The 17,202-nt window shown below is 38.5% G+C and overlaps 1 long non-coding RNA gene across 1 annotated transcript; it reads right to left on the bottom strand.

The window, feature by feature from the left end:
- Positions 1–268: 268 nt before the first annotated feature.
- Positions 269–5,511, bottom strand: LOC107803114 (uncharacterized). The gene is made up of 2 exons (XR_001651951.2): positions 5,119–5,511; positions 269–1,974 (listed from the first exon to the last, which is right to left on the bottom strand). It is a non-coding gene; the product is annotated as an uncharacterized LOC107803114 (long non-coding RNA).
- Between the last annotated feature and the right edge of the window lie 11,691 nt (positions 5,512–17,202).

The raw sequence follows: 17,202 nt of genomic DNA, 5'->3' as shown, positions 1-17,202 counted from the left end.
CAAGTTACATGCAATGCACCTAGCAACAATTAACGGTTCTAAAATGGTTTTGAGGGTCGAAGGGTCATATGGCATCATCCCAATTTGCTCATTTCAATCCTTCCTTCTCTTTCTTTTCCAACACCTCTTATCACTCTTTTCTTTTTCTTTCTCTTTTTATTTTGAACCAAAAATGATTTGATCGAACCCGATGTAGGTTGTCTACGTATCATGTCCCTCATGAATCAGACCGAGCGTAGTTCTGGAAGAGTGATGGAAAATAAACTAAAAATAAAATCTTTTTTGGGATTTTTCATTTAAAAACGTTTCGATATTAAAATACAATGGGAATTACGATAATGAAAAACATGATAGACTCGACTACACTATGACAGACTCTGACACTACCTAAAGGACTCAGTACTCCTAGACAAGACACGAAAGTAAAGGACAACATAAGACAATCTCAAAACGTCTAAATAGAATAACTCCTCAAACTGCTCCTGAATGCGACGGTCCTGGCTGGGATGGTCCTGGGCTGTCCGTTATGCTTAAACTCTGTAACATGCCTCGTAAAGAAACACCGATGCTGGGAATAAAGGCCATTGTGTGTGCCCCCGCATCCTGAAGGCGGACCCTAAACAAATACTGGCCATGCTGCTCCACGTTTGCTGCCAATCCCGCTAACTGAGATTTTATCAACTCAAGCTTATCCCAAGGATCTTAGTCCGATGCCTCCTCAAAATCATCTGTCTGAACTGCCCGACCCCTAAGTTGTGCTGGCAATGGGGTGCTGACCCCCTGGTGGGACGGACTGTAACCAAATCATGTACTCCTGAGTACACTCGGGCTTGCCAACGTCCTCTACTAATGTATTTTTCCTCATCCTCTTTGCATTGTTCCAATATTGTACGTACTTGATTTCGTCAGCTGCTTTTTTGCTAAAATTCATGATGAGCCTCCGAAGATTCAAAGTTGGAGGCTCCTCTTGTCTTCTGCCCAACTGTCGCATTACTCTAACGGGAGTGTACGACCTGACACACTTAAGTCCTATCAGCATCCAGAAAGGCTGCATGAGGCATCCTACCAAGATCTCATCTAAAGGTAGCCAAAGGTAAGCCCACAAAACATTCCCATTTATCCTCAAACCAAGGAACTCAATCCAAGCTGTGACACCTACTGGGTATGTAAACTTAGGAGATTTCATCCTATGCTCGATACATACCACAGATCCCTCAAGGTACAGTCGATGGGACAAAGTAAGGAAGCGGTGTGCAAATGCTCCATCATCCACAATTGTAGCAAAAGGTTACTTCCCTCAAAATACCTGACACCTCCTCTAACCTCACTTAGGGCTCGGTACAACTCCGCTAAGATCATCAACACAACGATAACGGTTTTGCGTTGCTTCTTATGAAATAGTGCCATTACCACTGACTGTATACGGGTGCTAATGTGCCTCTCATCTAATGGAAAAACCAATAATCCCAACAAAGCAAGGTTGAAAGCTTCGAGGCGACGTCTTTGCCACTTTGCCTTGGTTGTGCAGAACTCATCCCAAAAAGACGTCAAAACTATCCTGTGGTCCAAATCTAGAAAACAAATAATCCAAGGATATCCAGGACTGCTCGAGGCATTTTAAATGTTTGTTATCTTTCAGGCCCAGGTCGCTGAGGAATCTTGTCCTAGAATGGTCTCAGGGAAGTATCATGTCCTTGCCTATATAGTTTAAACGAGTGAGACTAGACATTTTTGCCAAGGTAGGGGTCATCTCACACTCTTCAAATCTGAAAATCAAATTTTGTGAATCCCAATAAGTCAGCATCGCCTCCGCTAAGTCTGGGAAAGGTGTGATATCAAGAAGGGAAGTGAGGGTGCCCAATTTCTGCATTAACTCATGCTGCTCTAACAACGAAAACATTTTCCACCACTTGCTTAATTTCCTAGGAATCTTTACTACCATCAGCACTTTGGATCGAATCAGCGGGTCCATACCTGAATGAAGAAAACATGATTAGCGACTAGGGACACTAGGTGACACCACAACCTTTCCTAGTGGACAAATGCAAGACACGATTTGGCTATATTTTGCAAAATGGTCTAAGTGGCTGAAAGTGGCTATTAGTGCAAACTTGACAAAGTTGACCCCTAATGCATGAAAAATAATCCATTTAAAGCTTACATGACTCCAACATCCCAACTATCATGGCCTTAAAAATACTTTGCGGAAATGGCACATTTTGCAAAAATGGCCGATATGGCCAAATGTGGCTAGGGACGCAAACACGACATGGATGGACCTTAAAGTGATATGACACCGAGTTGAAGACTCAAGATCCTAAGACATGGGTAATTGAACCACTTTTGCAAAAATAACCCTATTTTGCAGGAATGACTGATGTGGCCAAAAGTGGCTAGAAACGCAAATTTTAACAGGGTGTGGACCTTAGAATCGAGAGGATACTTTATTGTAGACTCAGGGCTCTAAGACAGGAGATAACAAACTCTTTGAGAAAATACTCCTATTTTTGCAAAAACGACCGATGTGGCCAAATACGGCTATACATGCAAGATTTGGCTACGACCCCGGAAGACAAGAACCTAGGACCTACTAGGAAGACCGAACCTTATGTGAGTCGTCTACGTATCCCGCCCCGGAAGACGAGAATCAGGTTCGCGTAGTTCGGGAAGATGCAACTAATTTGAAAAAAAAAACTATATTTTTTGTCTTTTCGAAAAATGACGAAAAATGTAAAAACTTTCGGATTTTCTTTTTTATTTTTTTGAATTTTTGGAAAATTATGGAAAATGTAAATTTTTTTGGATTTTCTTTTTCTCTTTTTTTTTGAATTTTTTGGAAAATAATGGAAAAGTGTAAAATCTTTTTGGATTTTCTTTTTCTTTCGTTTTTTCAAATTTTTGAAAAATAATGGGAGAGTTTAAAATCTTTTTTGGATTTTTCATTTTCAATTTTTTTTGATTTTTGGAAAACTATGAAAGAAAGATGCGAGTGGGCCCTACTTGCTTCATTTTTCACCCTTCTTTTCCAAGCATCCCGTCCCCAAAATGACCTTTTTACTCTCAAAGATGCAACATATATCACATTGGGATGATTGGATGTCTTTTTGGGCCACGGGCCCATTTTGACAAAATTTAGATAGGCTTCCTACAAAGGGACACAGTACCTGGGACCGAGCCCTGCTAGGTCTAAATTACATGATGCAAATAAAAATGACCTAAAGGCTGACCTAAGTATGGGGTTCACTAACAAGGCAATTCGGGGGAGCGTATGGTCGATGGTGGTTGCTCAAGCTTTCCACCCACTCCATACATCCGACGGCCCCCTCCTAAATTAAGGGTGACTCAACAAAGAGTTCGTGCATGCGATGCGTACTCTGAGACTTGTTGCAGAAAGAAGACCCATGGTTATGCAAATAATGACAGTTTATAAAGCAGTAACACATTAGGAAGAGCGATAAACAAATAACTAACAAAACAAGAAATAAAACAAACAAAATAAACAAACAAAGCAAATAAAGAAAATAAACACCTCAACCGAATATCGTAAATACCAACAAGATCAAGTATCAGCTCGAACCTGCAATTCCCCAGCAGAGTCGCCAGAGATGTCACGCCCCTTTTTTACCTCTACTTCACTAAACCCTCTTAGCATAATAAAAAGATTTCGCAAAGCTTGAAAAGGATTTTCAATTAAAAAGTGACAAAATATGTTCAAAAGGAAATAACTCAGAGTCGCCACCTGACTTTGATTTCGGTGTGCCAGGTCACCGTTTTTAAAATGATTTTCCTTTAAAATACTTTGGACTCCAAAACTAAGTCCGCACCAGAGATTTGGGTAAGGGGGTTCATTTGACTCGGGGAGAAGGTGTTAGGCACTCCCCAAGTCCCGTAACTAGTACGGTTGCATACTTGATCTAGTCGGCTTTAAAATATTCAATTGAGGTAAAAACACAAAAATAAAATAAACACACAAGAGGCTAGAGGTCGTCCCCACCTAAGAAAGATGAAATAAATAGAAGAAAGTAGTAAAGTTCTATTCTACTCATCCCAATCTCTGGCCTTCATTTACATGTATTTCGGGGCATACCCCGGATAAAATATATACAAATCTTCCGGGGCATTCCCCGGTTAAATTTAACTAAGGGAACGACCTTTCTCCTCGAGACCAACAAAATCCTAAGGCTTGCTTACCCAAATGTTGTCGGCCTAGGCATGCTCCTAGCGAGTAATAAAGCAATAAACAGAAGCAACGGAAAATTTAAGATCTTAATTCTCCTTCCCTACTCCCCAATATTTCATTGTCCAAGACAAATATAGACCAAATAATAGGAAACACCTATCAGCAAACATATAGGACATGTCGAAGAAGATAGGGAAATAATAGCTCGAAGATCAAACGTGAGACTGTTGAGAAGCTCAAGACTCAAGATTAACACCAAAACGCCTTTGAGCGTATGTTATTTAGACACTAAATCAATACTTATCCAATACCAAAACTAGAAAATAGCCACTTAAGATCCCAAGTTAATCAAATATTGCTACCAAGACTAAATCAATACTTTTCAAATTGTTCCAACAGACCACAAAAATAATTTATGTACTCAAAATGTGATACGGAAATTAAATGACACTAATCACATAAGAGTATCTAACAGAATAAGTGAATGAAAAATTTCAACCAACTTTCAACCAAAACCCACCAAACATGTTTGCCAGAAATCCACACTCTACACAACTAATTGAATAAGTAACCGAACTTCTTTATCTCATTTTAATTTCACAAAAAAAGTGTTTACTTACGAGGGAAGCTTTTGTAAGTCTCACTTTCAAATCATTTTACCCACTTAACCTAAAGGGACACTATTTTGACATGAAAAAAAAAGACCGAAGGAAACAACTTAGCTCGAAGAGTTGACTACGTCTACTAAAGCTCAAATTTAACACAGAAGCCATAAATTCCAGATTCAAGCATGTATTAAACTCAACCTAAATAATAAACCAAATTCATCGGAAGAAGCTAAAGAAGAGGCAAGAAACCACAGTCACATGAACTAACCAACAACAAATTTACAGACACAACTAACTACATTAAAATAAAGAGGAAGTAGCATAATGAACCTGTTGGAAAAGAATCACTTTAACAACGTCGGACAAAACAGTGAGTACACGACCAACTCTAAAAGATAAAATTGCCACAGAAATTGAACGTGACTGCGAACTACGAACAGATCTCGGACGGCTGCTTCAACTCCACGGCAAACCTCGATCAAACTCCATAGTTGAATTCCAAATCCGATATTAAAACTGAAGAAGGCAGAACGATATTGTATTTTTTTTTGGTATTTTCCTGATTTCGAAATCTAGAAACAAAATTTGACCAAGAGTCTAGACCCAAACTATTTTTTGTATTTTTTTTTTCTGGAATTCAAACCAAACGTAAAAATCTGAAATCTCAAAGGAACCCTAATTTTTCTCCAAGTTTTTTTTTCCAAATTTCTGTCTCCTCCTCTCGAACCCAAAATCTGAGAAATCATCCCAATATATAGGGGGTCTCGAACCTCCTATGCTTCTTCACCAAGAAATCGATTTTTTATCTCCAAATCAGGAAAAAAAACTCCAAAATTCCGAATACCCTTTCATACAAACGGATTTTAGGCAAATGGACGCTTAGGATCTAAAGATTTCGATCCTACGGCCCCCGTTTAACTATCATCCATTCATGAACGGCCCGGATTCTTCAAACAATTGCGAAAAGCACGTGAGATGAGAGGAAAACGCGTAAAATCGTGTTATAATGATGAGGGGGGGCCATGGGGGGACCAGGGCTTACGTGAAACGCCGGAAAAATGACTTTTCCAGCGGGTTTTGGGGTGTTGGTGACGGGCAGAAGCGTGTGAAGAGGGAGGGGGGGCGCCGTTTGGGTGTAGTTACATTAGGGTAGGGTTTGGGAAATATTAGGTTTTTATGTTATGGTGGGGAGAAATAGAGGCTGTTGGATCAAAGTGAATGGATGGCCAGGATTAGAGGGTAAAATGGGGCGGGTAACAGGTCAAACGGGCAGGTCAAGGGGTTTGATGGCTTAAGGAATTGGGTTGTTAAGTTTGGGCCTCTATTTGTTAAAATTGGGCCAAAAGAAAGAAGAAAAATCCAATTTAAATACCTACAAAAATGTAAAAACTTCTAATTGGTTTTGAGAAACTATTAATATAAAAATTAAAGCTAAGAATTAAAGTTAAAACTATTTTTTTTGGTATTTCAAGGATTATATTAGAATAAAAATAAGTTGAAAGTAATATGTCTTTCTAAAAATACCTAATACTAAATTAAATAGAAAAATGAAACTTTTTATTTATTTTATTTTATTTTATTTTGTATTTTGTATTTTGTATTTTTTCAATTTTTGTGCCTAAAAAGTAGAATTAAAATTAGTAATAAAGTGAAATCCTATAGAAATAAACTCAAATAAATATCCTAAAAATACTAGGACTATTAAAGGTAATTTTAATGTGTGGGTCAAAAATTACATATCTACAGCTGCCCCTCTTTTACGGGAAATACGCATTGTTTAAGAGAATGTGACCGAGCGCTGGTATCTGAGCTGCCTACATATCCTTGGCTATAAAGGAATCAGGCCACGTGTAGTTCACAAGTGAGAAGGACGATGGAGTACCGAGGTGGAGAACTGAGTGAAATGCCATCGAGGTTCCGGTCCGCAGTTCCTACAACTACATCGAAAATAAAAGGGAAAAATTACAACAAAAGTAAAAGAAAAATACAAGATCCTATCTACTTCTTGTCTTGAATCTTCCGTGAATCTCTACTTGATCTTCAACATGAGACTGAAAAATGGATCCTATTCTTCAGGCGGGTTCCGAATGCTTCATGAATTTGCGAATTGAAGTAACTCTGAAATGAATTCCCTTGTTCTCCAGGTGGGTGCCTGATTGCCAAAACTTGAATTGTATTCCCTTGTTATCTAGGTGGGCGTCTGATCTCCAAAACTTGAATTGTATTCCCTTGTTATCCAGGTGGGCGCTTGATCTCCAAAACGTGAATTGTATTCCCTTGTTATCCAAATGGGCGCCTGATTTCCAAACTTGAATTGTATTCCCTTGTTATCCAGGTGGGCGCCTGATTTCCAAAACTTGAATGCCATTACAACAAAACGGACGAAATGAAAGAAATTTTTCTGCCCCAGTTTGGAACCTGGGCGCATCTGTGAGTGTTAATCGAATCATGTTACCTAAAAGAGATCTAAGAATTTAAAAGCTAAATCCCATTATTCAGGAGGGCCCTTGAAAACTTCAAATTAAATCTCAACTTAAGAGTGACAACTTTAAAGCTAAATTATATTTCCTAAAGGTAGAACTTACGCTAAATCTTCTTATCTAGGAAGGTCTTGAAATTTAACTAGGTCCCATTATCCAGGAAGGTCCTGATAATTTTAAATTAAATCTCATTATCCAAGAGGGTCTTGAGAACTTTCAAAATTAAATTCCATTATCCATGAGGGTCCTGAAAATTTTAAATTGAATCTCATTATCCAGGAGGGTCCTGAAAACTTTTAAAAATTAGATCCCATTATCCAGGAGAGTCCTGAAAACTTAAAAACTAAATCTCATTATCCAGGAGGGTCCTGAGAACTTTTAAAAATTAAATCCAATTATCCAAGGGGTCCTGAAAACTTAAAAACTAAATCCCATTATCCAGGGGAGGGTCCTGAGAATTTTAAATTAAATCACATTATCCAGGAGGGTCCTGAAAACTTTTAAAATTAAATCTCATTATCCAGGAGGGTCTTGAAAACTTAAAAACTAAAGCCCAATATCCAGGAGGGTCCTGAAAACTTAAAAACTAAATCCCATTATCCAAGAGGGTCCTGAAAACTTAAAAACTAAATCCCATTAGCTAGGAGGATCCTGAGAACTTTTAAAAATTAATTCCCATTATCTAGGAGGGTCCTGAAAACTTAAAAACTAAATCTCATTATCCAGGAGGGTCCTGAGAACTTTTAAAAATTAAATCGCATTATCCAGGAGGGTCCTGAAAACTTAAAAACTAAATCCCATTATCTAGGAGGGTCCTGAGAATTTTAAATTGAATCCCATTATCCAGGAGGGTCCTGAGAATTCTTATTTAAAATTAAATCCCATTATCCAGGGGGTCCTGAAAACTTTAAAACTAAATCCCATTATCCAGGAGGATCCTGAGAACTTTTAAAAATTAAATCCCATTATCCAAGGGGGTCCTGAAAACATAAAAACTAAATCCCATTATCCAGGAGGGTCCTGAGAATTATTTTTTTAAAATAAAATAAAATTCCATTATCCAAGAGGATCCTGAAAACTTAAAAACTAAATCCCATTATCCAGGAAGGTCATGGGAATTTGTTTTATAAAAATTAAATCTCATTATCCAGGGGGGTCCTGAAAACTTAAAAACTAAATCTCATTATTCAGGAGGGTCCTGAGAACTTTTAAAAATTAAATCCCATTATCAAGGAGGGTCCTGAAAACTTAAAAACTAAATCTCATTATCCAGGAAGGTCCTGAGAATTTTAAATTGAATATCATTATCCAGGAGAGTCCTGAGAATTTTTAAAATTAAATCCCATTATCCAGGATGGTCCTGAGAATTATTAATTAAATCCCATTATCCAGGAGGGTCCTGAGAATTGTTTTTGAAAAAAATAAATCCCATTAGGGGGGTCTTGAAAACTTAAAAACTAAATCCTATTATCCAGGAGGGTCCTGAGAACTTTTAAAAACTAAATCCCATAATCCAGGGGGTCCTGAAAACTTAAAAACTAAATCACATTATCCAGGAGGGTCCTGAGAATTTTTTAAAAAAAAATTAAAATTCCATTATCCAGGAGGGTCCTGAAAACATAAAAACTAAATCTCATTATCTATGAGGGTCCTGAGAATTTTAAATTGAATCTCATTATCCAGGAGAGTCCTGAGAACTTTTAAAACTAAATCCCATTATCCAGGAGGGTCTTGAGAATTTTAAATTAAATCACATTATTCAGGAGGGTCCTGAGAATTTATTTAAAAAAAAATAAATCTCATTATCCAGGAGGGTCCTGAAAACGTAAAAACTAAATCCCAGTATCCAGGAGGGTCCTGAGAACTTTTAAAAATTAAATCCCATTATCCAGGGGGGTCCTTAAAACTTATAAACTAAATCCCATTATCCAGGAAGGTCCTGAGAATTGTTTTTTAAAAATTAAAATTCCATTATCCAGGAGGATCCTGAAAACTTAAAAACTAAATCCCATTATCCAGGAGGGTCTTGGGAATTTGTTTTTTTAAAATTAAATCCCATTATCCAGAGGGGTTCTGAAAATTTAAAAATTAAATCTTATTATCCAGGAGGGTCCTGAAAACTTTTAAAATTAAATCTCATTATCCAGGAGGGTCCTGAAAACTTAAAAACTAAATCCCATTATCGAAGAGGGTCCTGAGATTTTTTTTAAAAATTAAATTCTATTATTCAGGAGGGTCCTGAAAACTTAAAAACTAAATCCCATTATCGAGGAGGGTCCTGAGAATTTTAAATTGAATCTCATTATCCAGGAGGGTCCTGAGAACTTTTAAAATTAAATCCCATTATCCAGGAGGGGTCCTCAGATTTTAAAATTAAATCCCATTATCCAGGAGGGTCCTGTGAATTTGTGTTTTAAAAAACAAATTCCATTACCCAGGGGGGTCCTGAAAACTTAAAAACTAAATCCTATTATCCAGGAAGGTCCTGAAAATTTTTAAAATTAAATCTCACTATCCAGGGGGGTCCTCAAAACTTAAAACTAAATCCTATTATCCAGGAGGGGTCCTGAGAATTTTTTGTTTTTAAAAAAAATTAAAATTGCATTATCCAGGAGGGTCCTGAAAACTTAAAAGTTAAATCCCATTATCCAGGAGGGTCCTGAGAATTTGTTTTTTTAAAAATTAAATCTCATTATCTAGGGGGGTCCAGAAAACTTTAAAACTAAATCCCATTATCCAGGAGGGTCCTGAAAACTTTTATAAATTAAATCTCATTATCTATGAGGGTCCTGAAAACTTAAAAACTACCATTATCCAGGAAGGTCCTGAGAATTTTTTTAAAAATTAAATTCCATTATCCAGGGGGGTCTTGAAAACTTAAAAACTAAATCACATTATCTAGGAGGGTCCTGAAAACTTTTAAAAATTAAATCCCATTATCTAGGAGGGTCCTGAAAACTTAAAAACTAAATCCCATTATCCAGGAGGGTCCTGAGAACTTTTAAAAATTAAATATCATTATCCAGGGGGTCCTGAAAACTTAAAAACTAAATTCCATTATCTATAAGGGTCCTGAAAACTTTTAAAAATTAAATCTCATTATCTAGGAGGGTCTTGAAAACTTAAAAACTAAATCCCATTATCCATGAAGGTCCTGAGAACTTTTAAAAATTAAATCCCATTATCCAGGGGGTCCTGAAAACTTAAAAACTAAATCCCATTATCCAGGAGGGTCCTGAGAATTATTTTTTTAAAAATGAAATCTCATTATCCAGGGGGGTCCTGAAAAGCCGAGAATGAACTTACCTGAGCCATGCTCTCTTCTTGGAGGATCTTGCACAGAATTTCTTGCCCCTAAACCATGCCTTCTTCGTGGGAGGTCCCTGTGGATTAACAAATTTTCTTGCCCCTGCTTTAGAAAAATAAAATCTTGTTAGTTTGAAAACGTGGTGGTTAGTTTGTGGCATCATTGCTGAGCGTCTGCTTCTGCCACTGCCATGCTTCATTCTGATTATCTGCTTCGGGCCAGCAAGGAGTTGTTTGACCTTTTGGTTGGAACTGGACCACAAAACCTCTGAATGACCTGAATCTCTCACACTCACTTGTTGTATTGTGTTTTCATTTTGAAAGTTGTTGCATCCTTGTATTTTCTCAAAATTCAAGATTCAAATGATTGCCTGAACCTCAGTTATCACCATACTTCTCATTCTAAATCATGTCAATTGTGATGTGTCTGGCCGAACTCTGCTTTGTGCAATTTAGAAGCTGTTAGTAGTCTTTGTAATCCTTTCTTGCTTGTTCAACAAGGGCTAACTCGAAAAATACTCATAAAGATAGACTCAAAGAGCACGGTGAAATGACTTTTGGCAGAAGGAATCAATGGAAATTTTGAACACAGATGACTATATGAAGAATAATGGGAAAAGAAGACTTATCTGAGTGAAACGGCTAGCTCCAATGATCATGACATACATTTCGGATTGATCAGCCTAATCAATCCAACCAATCATATTTCAGTTCAAGTCGTGTCTTCATACCTCAAAAATCGAGCTTTCACCAATCCAATTCCTCTGTAGAGCCATGAGCCTCATTCGACTTGTAGTACCCCGAAGGGTTTCCACCAACAAGCCTCTCTCATTTGTTCATCTCTCAACTCATCATCCCCTTACGGTGCTCGCAAGGGTTTTCACCAATAAGACTCTCTCATTTTTAATTTTCTCTCAACTCACCATCGGCTTATGGTGCCCGTAAGAGTTTTCACCAATAAGACTCTCTCATTTTAAATTTTCTCTCTTGTGCCCATGAACAAAGTGTTACCCATGATGTAAATCATACCTCTATCTCGCTTGACCTGTCATTCTCAAAAATTGGTCGGAAGGTCTTTCTTTGGACCGTAATGTGGGCTTTTGGACAGGGTTAGAAAGAAAGGGTGACATGAAGGTTCAAAATAATTTAAGATGAAAAGGGGTCAAAATTACAACTTTTGGAATCAGATCTTTTCAAAACCAAAACTTCTGCCCCAGTTTCTTCAGGTCTGGGGAATTTTTGATTTTTATTTTGATGGGATCGAATCGTGTAAGGCTGCCTACGTATCCTTAAAAGGAATCAGGTCGAACGTAGTTCAAAACGAAGTTGTTTGTTTTTGTTGCTTTTCTTTTCTATTTTTTTTCCTTTTTTTCTTCTTTCTTTTTTCTCTTTTCTTTTTTTTTCCTTTTTTTTCTTTCTTTTCTCCTTTTTTCTTTTTCCTTCTTTTCATTTTTCTCATTTTTCATTCATTCATTCATAATTTTTTATATCCTCTAATTCTGTTACTGATTCCAAAAGAGAGGTATGAAAGAAAATAAATAAGGCTCAAAAGGGATAACAAAGGATAAAAGTATTTGGGTAGCAGAACAAAACGCTTTCGTCATTTCAACCTTGAACATGCCAAGTACAAAATGCGACTGAAATAAGCAAAGGATTCATACATAGTACCTCTTGACCACATCAGAATTGATAGACATATCTATACATTTGCCTTCTAAGTCTGTTAAATACAAAACACCATTGGACAACACTCTTGTCACTATGAACGGCCCCTGCCAGTTTGGGGCGAACTTGCCTTTAGCTTCAGCCTGATGAGGAAGGATGCGTTTTAATACCATCTGGCCCACTTCGAATTTCCGAGGACACACTTATTTGTTGTATGCTCTTGTCATTCTCTTCTGATACAATAGACCATGACATACTGTAGCCAATCTTTTCTCATCAATCAAACTCAACTACTCTAGTCGGGTTTTGACCCACTCATCACCATCAATTTCAGCTTTTGCGACGATCTAAAGGGATGAAATCTCAATTTCTGCAGGTATAACTGCCTCAATTCCATATACTAGCAAATAAGGAGTTGCACCTACTGAAGTGCGAATAGTAGTGCGATAACCTAGTAAGGCAAAAGGCAACTTTTTATGCCACTGCCTAGAACCTTGAACCATCTTACAAAGTATCTTCTTTATGTTCTTGTTGGCAGCCTCAACAGCTCCATTCGCCTTGGGGCGATACGGAGTGGAGTTCCGATGCATGATCTTGAACTGTTGGCATACCTCTTTCATCAAATGACTGTTGATATTCACAGCATTGTCTGTAATGATCACCTTGGGAATCCCAAACCAACAAATGATGTTTGAATGAACAAAATCCACCACTGCCTTCTTGGTCACAGACTTGAAAGTTATAGCTTCGACCCACTTGGTAAAGTAATCAATGGCCACCATAATAAACCTATGCATGTTTGATGCTGCCTGCTCAATTGGTCCAATGACAGTCATGCCCCAAGCAACAAAGGGCCAAGGTGCAGACATTGTGTGTAACTCAGATGGGGGAGAATGAATCAAATCACCATGTACCTGGCATTGATGACATTTGCGAACAAAGCTGATGCAATCTCGTTCCATGGTGAGCCAATAATAAATTGCTCGAAGTATCCTCTTTGCCAACACATACCCATTCATATGCGGCCCGCAAACTACAGAATGTACTTCATCCATGATAGTTGAAGCTTCTTTAGCATTTATAAACCTCAGTAGTCCCAAATTTGGAGTCCTCTTGTACAAGATTCCCCCACTTAAGACAAATCCACTAGCCAGACGTCGAATGGTTCTCTTTTGGTCACCTGTGGCATGTACTGGATATACCTCCGAACTGATGTATTCCTTGATATCATGGAACCAAGGTTCCCCATCGATTTCCTCTTCCACCATATTACAATAAGCATGTTGATCACGAACTTGGATATGCACGGGGCCGATATAAGCCTTGTCCGGATGATATAACATTGACACCAGAGTGGCCAAGGCATCAGTAATCTCATTATGATTCCTGGGAATATATCTAAATTCAACCGACCGGAATCGTTGACAAAGATCATGCAGGCATTGTCAGTACGGTATGAGCTTCAAATCTCGAGTCTCCTATTCTCCTTGAATCTGGTGAACCAACAAATCTGAATCTCCCAGAACAAGTATTTCCTAGACTCCCATGTCTATAGCTAACCTCAAACTCAGAATGCATGCATCGTACTCAGCCATGTTGTTGGTGCAATAAAATTGAAGTTGGGCTGTTACAAGGTAGTGCTGCCCTGTTTCAGAGATAAGTACAACCCCTATTCTGACACCTTTCATGTTAGCAGCTCCATCAAAGAAGAGTTTCCAACCTGGCTTTTCATCGTGGTCATCCTCGTCAACACACATAACCTCTTCATCAGGAAAATAAGTCTTCAGTGGTTCATATTCATCATCCACCAGATTCTCGGCCAAGTGGTCGGCCAAGGCTTGGGCTTTCATCGCGGTCCGAGTCACATAAATGATGTCAAACTCTTTAAGTAAAATCTGCCACTTTGCCAGTCTTCCCGTAGGCATAGGCTCTAAAAGATATACTTTAGAGGATCCATGCGAGAAATAAGGTAAGTAGTGTAGGACGACAGATAATGCTTCAACTTTTGTGCCACCCAAGTCAGGGCGCAACATGTCCTCTCAAGCAGAGTGTACTTAACCTCATAGGGAGTGAACTTCTTACTAAGATAATATATTGCTTGCTCCTTCTTTCCCGCAATGTTATGTTGACCCAATACACAGCCAAAAGAATTATCCAAGACCGTCAAATAGAGAATTGAAGGTCTTCCAGGCTCTGGTGGGACCAGCACAGGTGGATTCGACAGGTACCTCTTAATCTTATCAAATGCTTCTTGACACTCATCAGTTTGCTTGACTGCAACATTCTTCTTCAACAGCTTAAAGATGGGTTCACAGGTTGTCGTGAGTTGAGCAATAACCCTACTGATGTAATTTAACCTTCCAAGTAGGCTCATCACCTCTGTTTTATTCTTTGGCGGCGGTAACTCTTGAATGGCTTTGATCTTCGACGGGTCCAACTCAATACCGCATCAACTGACCACGAATCCCAGTAGTTTCCCCGATGGGACACCAAATACATATTTCGCTGGATTGAGCTTGAGGTTGTACCTGCGGAGTCTTTGGAAAAACTTCCTCAAGTCCTTAACATGGTCAGAATGCTTCTTTGACTTTATGACCACATCATCTACATAAACCTCAATCTCCCTGTGAATCATGTCATGAAATATGGTGGTCATCGCCCTCATGTAAGTTGCCCCAACATTCTTCAAACCAAATGGCATTACCCGGTAATAGTATGTTCCCCAAGGCGTGATGAATGCTGTCTTTTCTGCATCTTCCTCATCTATCAAGATCTTGTGATATCCCGCGTAACAGTACACAAACGACTCAATCTCATGCTCGACACAATTATCGATCAGAATGTGAATGTTCGGCAATGGAAAATCATCCTTTGGGCTTTCTTTGTTAAGATCACGGTAATCAACACATACCCTGGTCTTACCATCCTTCTTTGGTACTGGCACAACATTAGCTAACCAAGTGGGATATCTTGTGACTCGAATGACCTTTGCAGTAAGCTGCTTTGTGATTTCTTCTTTGATCTTTACACACATATCAGTCTTGAACTTTCGCAACTTTTGCTTGACAGAAAGGAATACTGGATCAGTCGGCAATTTATGAACTACCATATCAGTGCTCAAGCCCGACATATCGTCATATAACCATGCAAAGACATCTTTATACTCAAACAATGTTTTGATTATTTTCTCCTTAACTTGCGGTTCTAAATGCACACTTATCTTGGTTTCCCTAACATCGTCCTGGTCCCCCAAATTGATTGCTTCAGTTTCACTCAAATTAGGCTTTGGTTTTTCTTCAAATTGTTTTAACTCTTTACTAATTTCCTCAAATGTTGTTTCTTCATCATATTCTATTTTATCATCATATTCTACTTCTTCGATTGTTATTTCAGAATTATATTGGCTTTTAAGACTTGGCTGAAAATTCTTCATGCATGTCACGTCATTGCAACCATCATAAAAAGAACTGTACAAAAGAAAAAAAGAATAAAATAAAACACTATTAAGAATAACGGAAAACGAGAAATTGCATTTCATTGGAAATAAAAGGATAGAAGGGTTTGATCATCAGAACAAGCAAAAACTAAAAATCTAGATTACAACCCTGGAATAACCCAGATAATAGAAAGTAAAACAAAGCAAACTACCAAAACTCCTTCCTGGTGGGGAGAGGGGTAGCTTCCCAATTGCTAAGCTTCACATTTGGGCCAATGAGCTGCACATCTGCTTTACTAGAGCCTTCACCAACTTCTACCATATTGACCTCTTCGAACAGACTTTGGAACCTCTTGATCAGCTCTCATCAACATCGACCACAGGTTTTGGGATTGAGGAGGTTTTTCGGCCCATGGTTTAACAAAAGACTTAGAGATGTGTGGGACAGGCTTAGAGAGCGACCATACCTTCTGTTTCAGATTTTTAACCCTTTTCACGTCCTTTTCTGTGGGCATAAATCCTAAATCAAATGTACCAGGATTCCCACTGGGGCACACTGGATGCACAATACCCTGTAGAGATAAGCCCAGACCCTTGCCAGGCACAAACCATTCTTCAATATTTCATTCGCAACCATGACGGACGCGGAGGATAGCTTAGGACCCGGAATGCATTTTCCTTCAGGAATTTTCTCAACAAACACTGCTTTGAAAGTCTGATAGACCTAAGGTCCCTTATCATCTTCAGCTTCAATAAACGGAACAATTGTGTCATTACAAGCTAACAAGTCCTCATCACCATGCACAACTATTTCCTACCTGTCTCATTCGAACTTCACCATTTGGTGCAGAGAAGACGGGATTGCCTTAGCAGCATGTATCCAGGGCCTGCCCAACAACAGATTGTAGGAAACAACCACATCTAACACTTGGAATTCCATGGTGAACTCAACTGGCCCTATCGACAATTCAAGCATTATATCTCCAACAGAATCTTTACCTCCCCCATCAAAGCCTCGAATATACACGCTGTTCAAGTGGATTCTTTTGGTGCCAATCTTCATTTTTTACAGAGTAGACAGGGGACAAATATTTGCACTAGAGCCATTGTCAACCAAAACCCTTGAGACAATAGAATCTTCGTACTTCACCGTGAGATAAAGAGCTCGGTTGTATTATGTACCCTCCACAGGAAGTTCATCATCTGAGAAAGTGATCCTATTTACTTCGAAGATCTTGCTAGCTATCTTTTCCAAGTGGTTCACTGTGATCTTATCAGGAACATGTGCCTCATTCAAAATCTTCATCAAGGCCCTGTGATGTTCATCTGAATGTATCAGCAAAGACAAAAGAGAAATCTGAGCTGGTGTTTTCCTTAACTGCTCCACAATGGAATAATCCTACATTTTCATCTTTTTCAGGAACTCCTCAGCCTCTTCTTCGGTGACCGATTTCTTTACCGGTATTTGGCTATCCTTGAATGGCTTGGCTTTCCTTAATTCTTCTGGGGTAAAACATCTCCCAGAAC

This window comes from Nicotiana tabacum, chromosome 7 (assembly GCF_000715075.1).
Source record: "Nicotiana tabacum cultivar K326 chromosome 7, ASM71507v2, whole genome shotgun sequence".
NCBI lineage: Eukaryota > Viridiplantae > Streptophyta > Magnoliopsida > Solanales > Solanaceae > Nicotiana > Nicotiana tabacum.
This window is presented reverse-complemented; position numbering and strand designations above follow the sequence as displayed.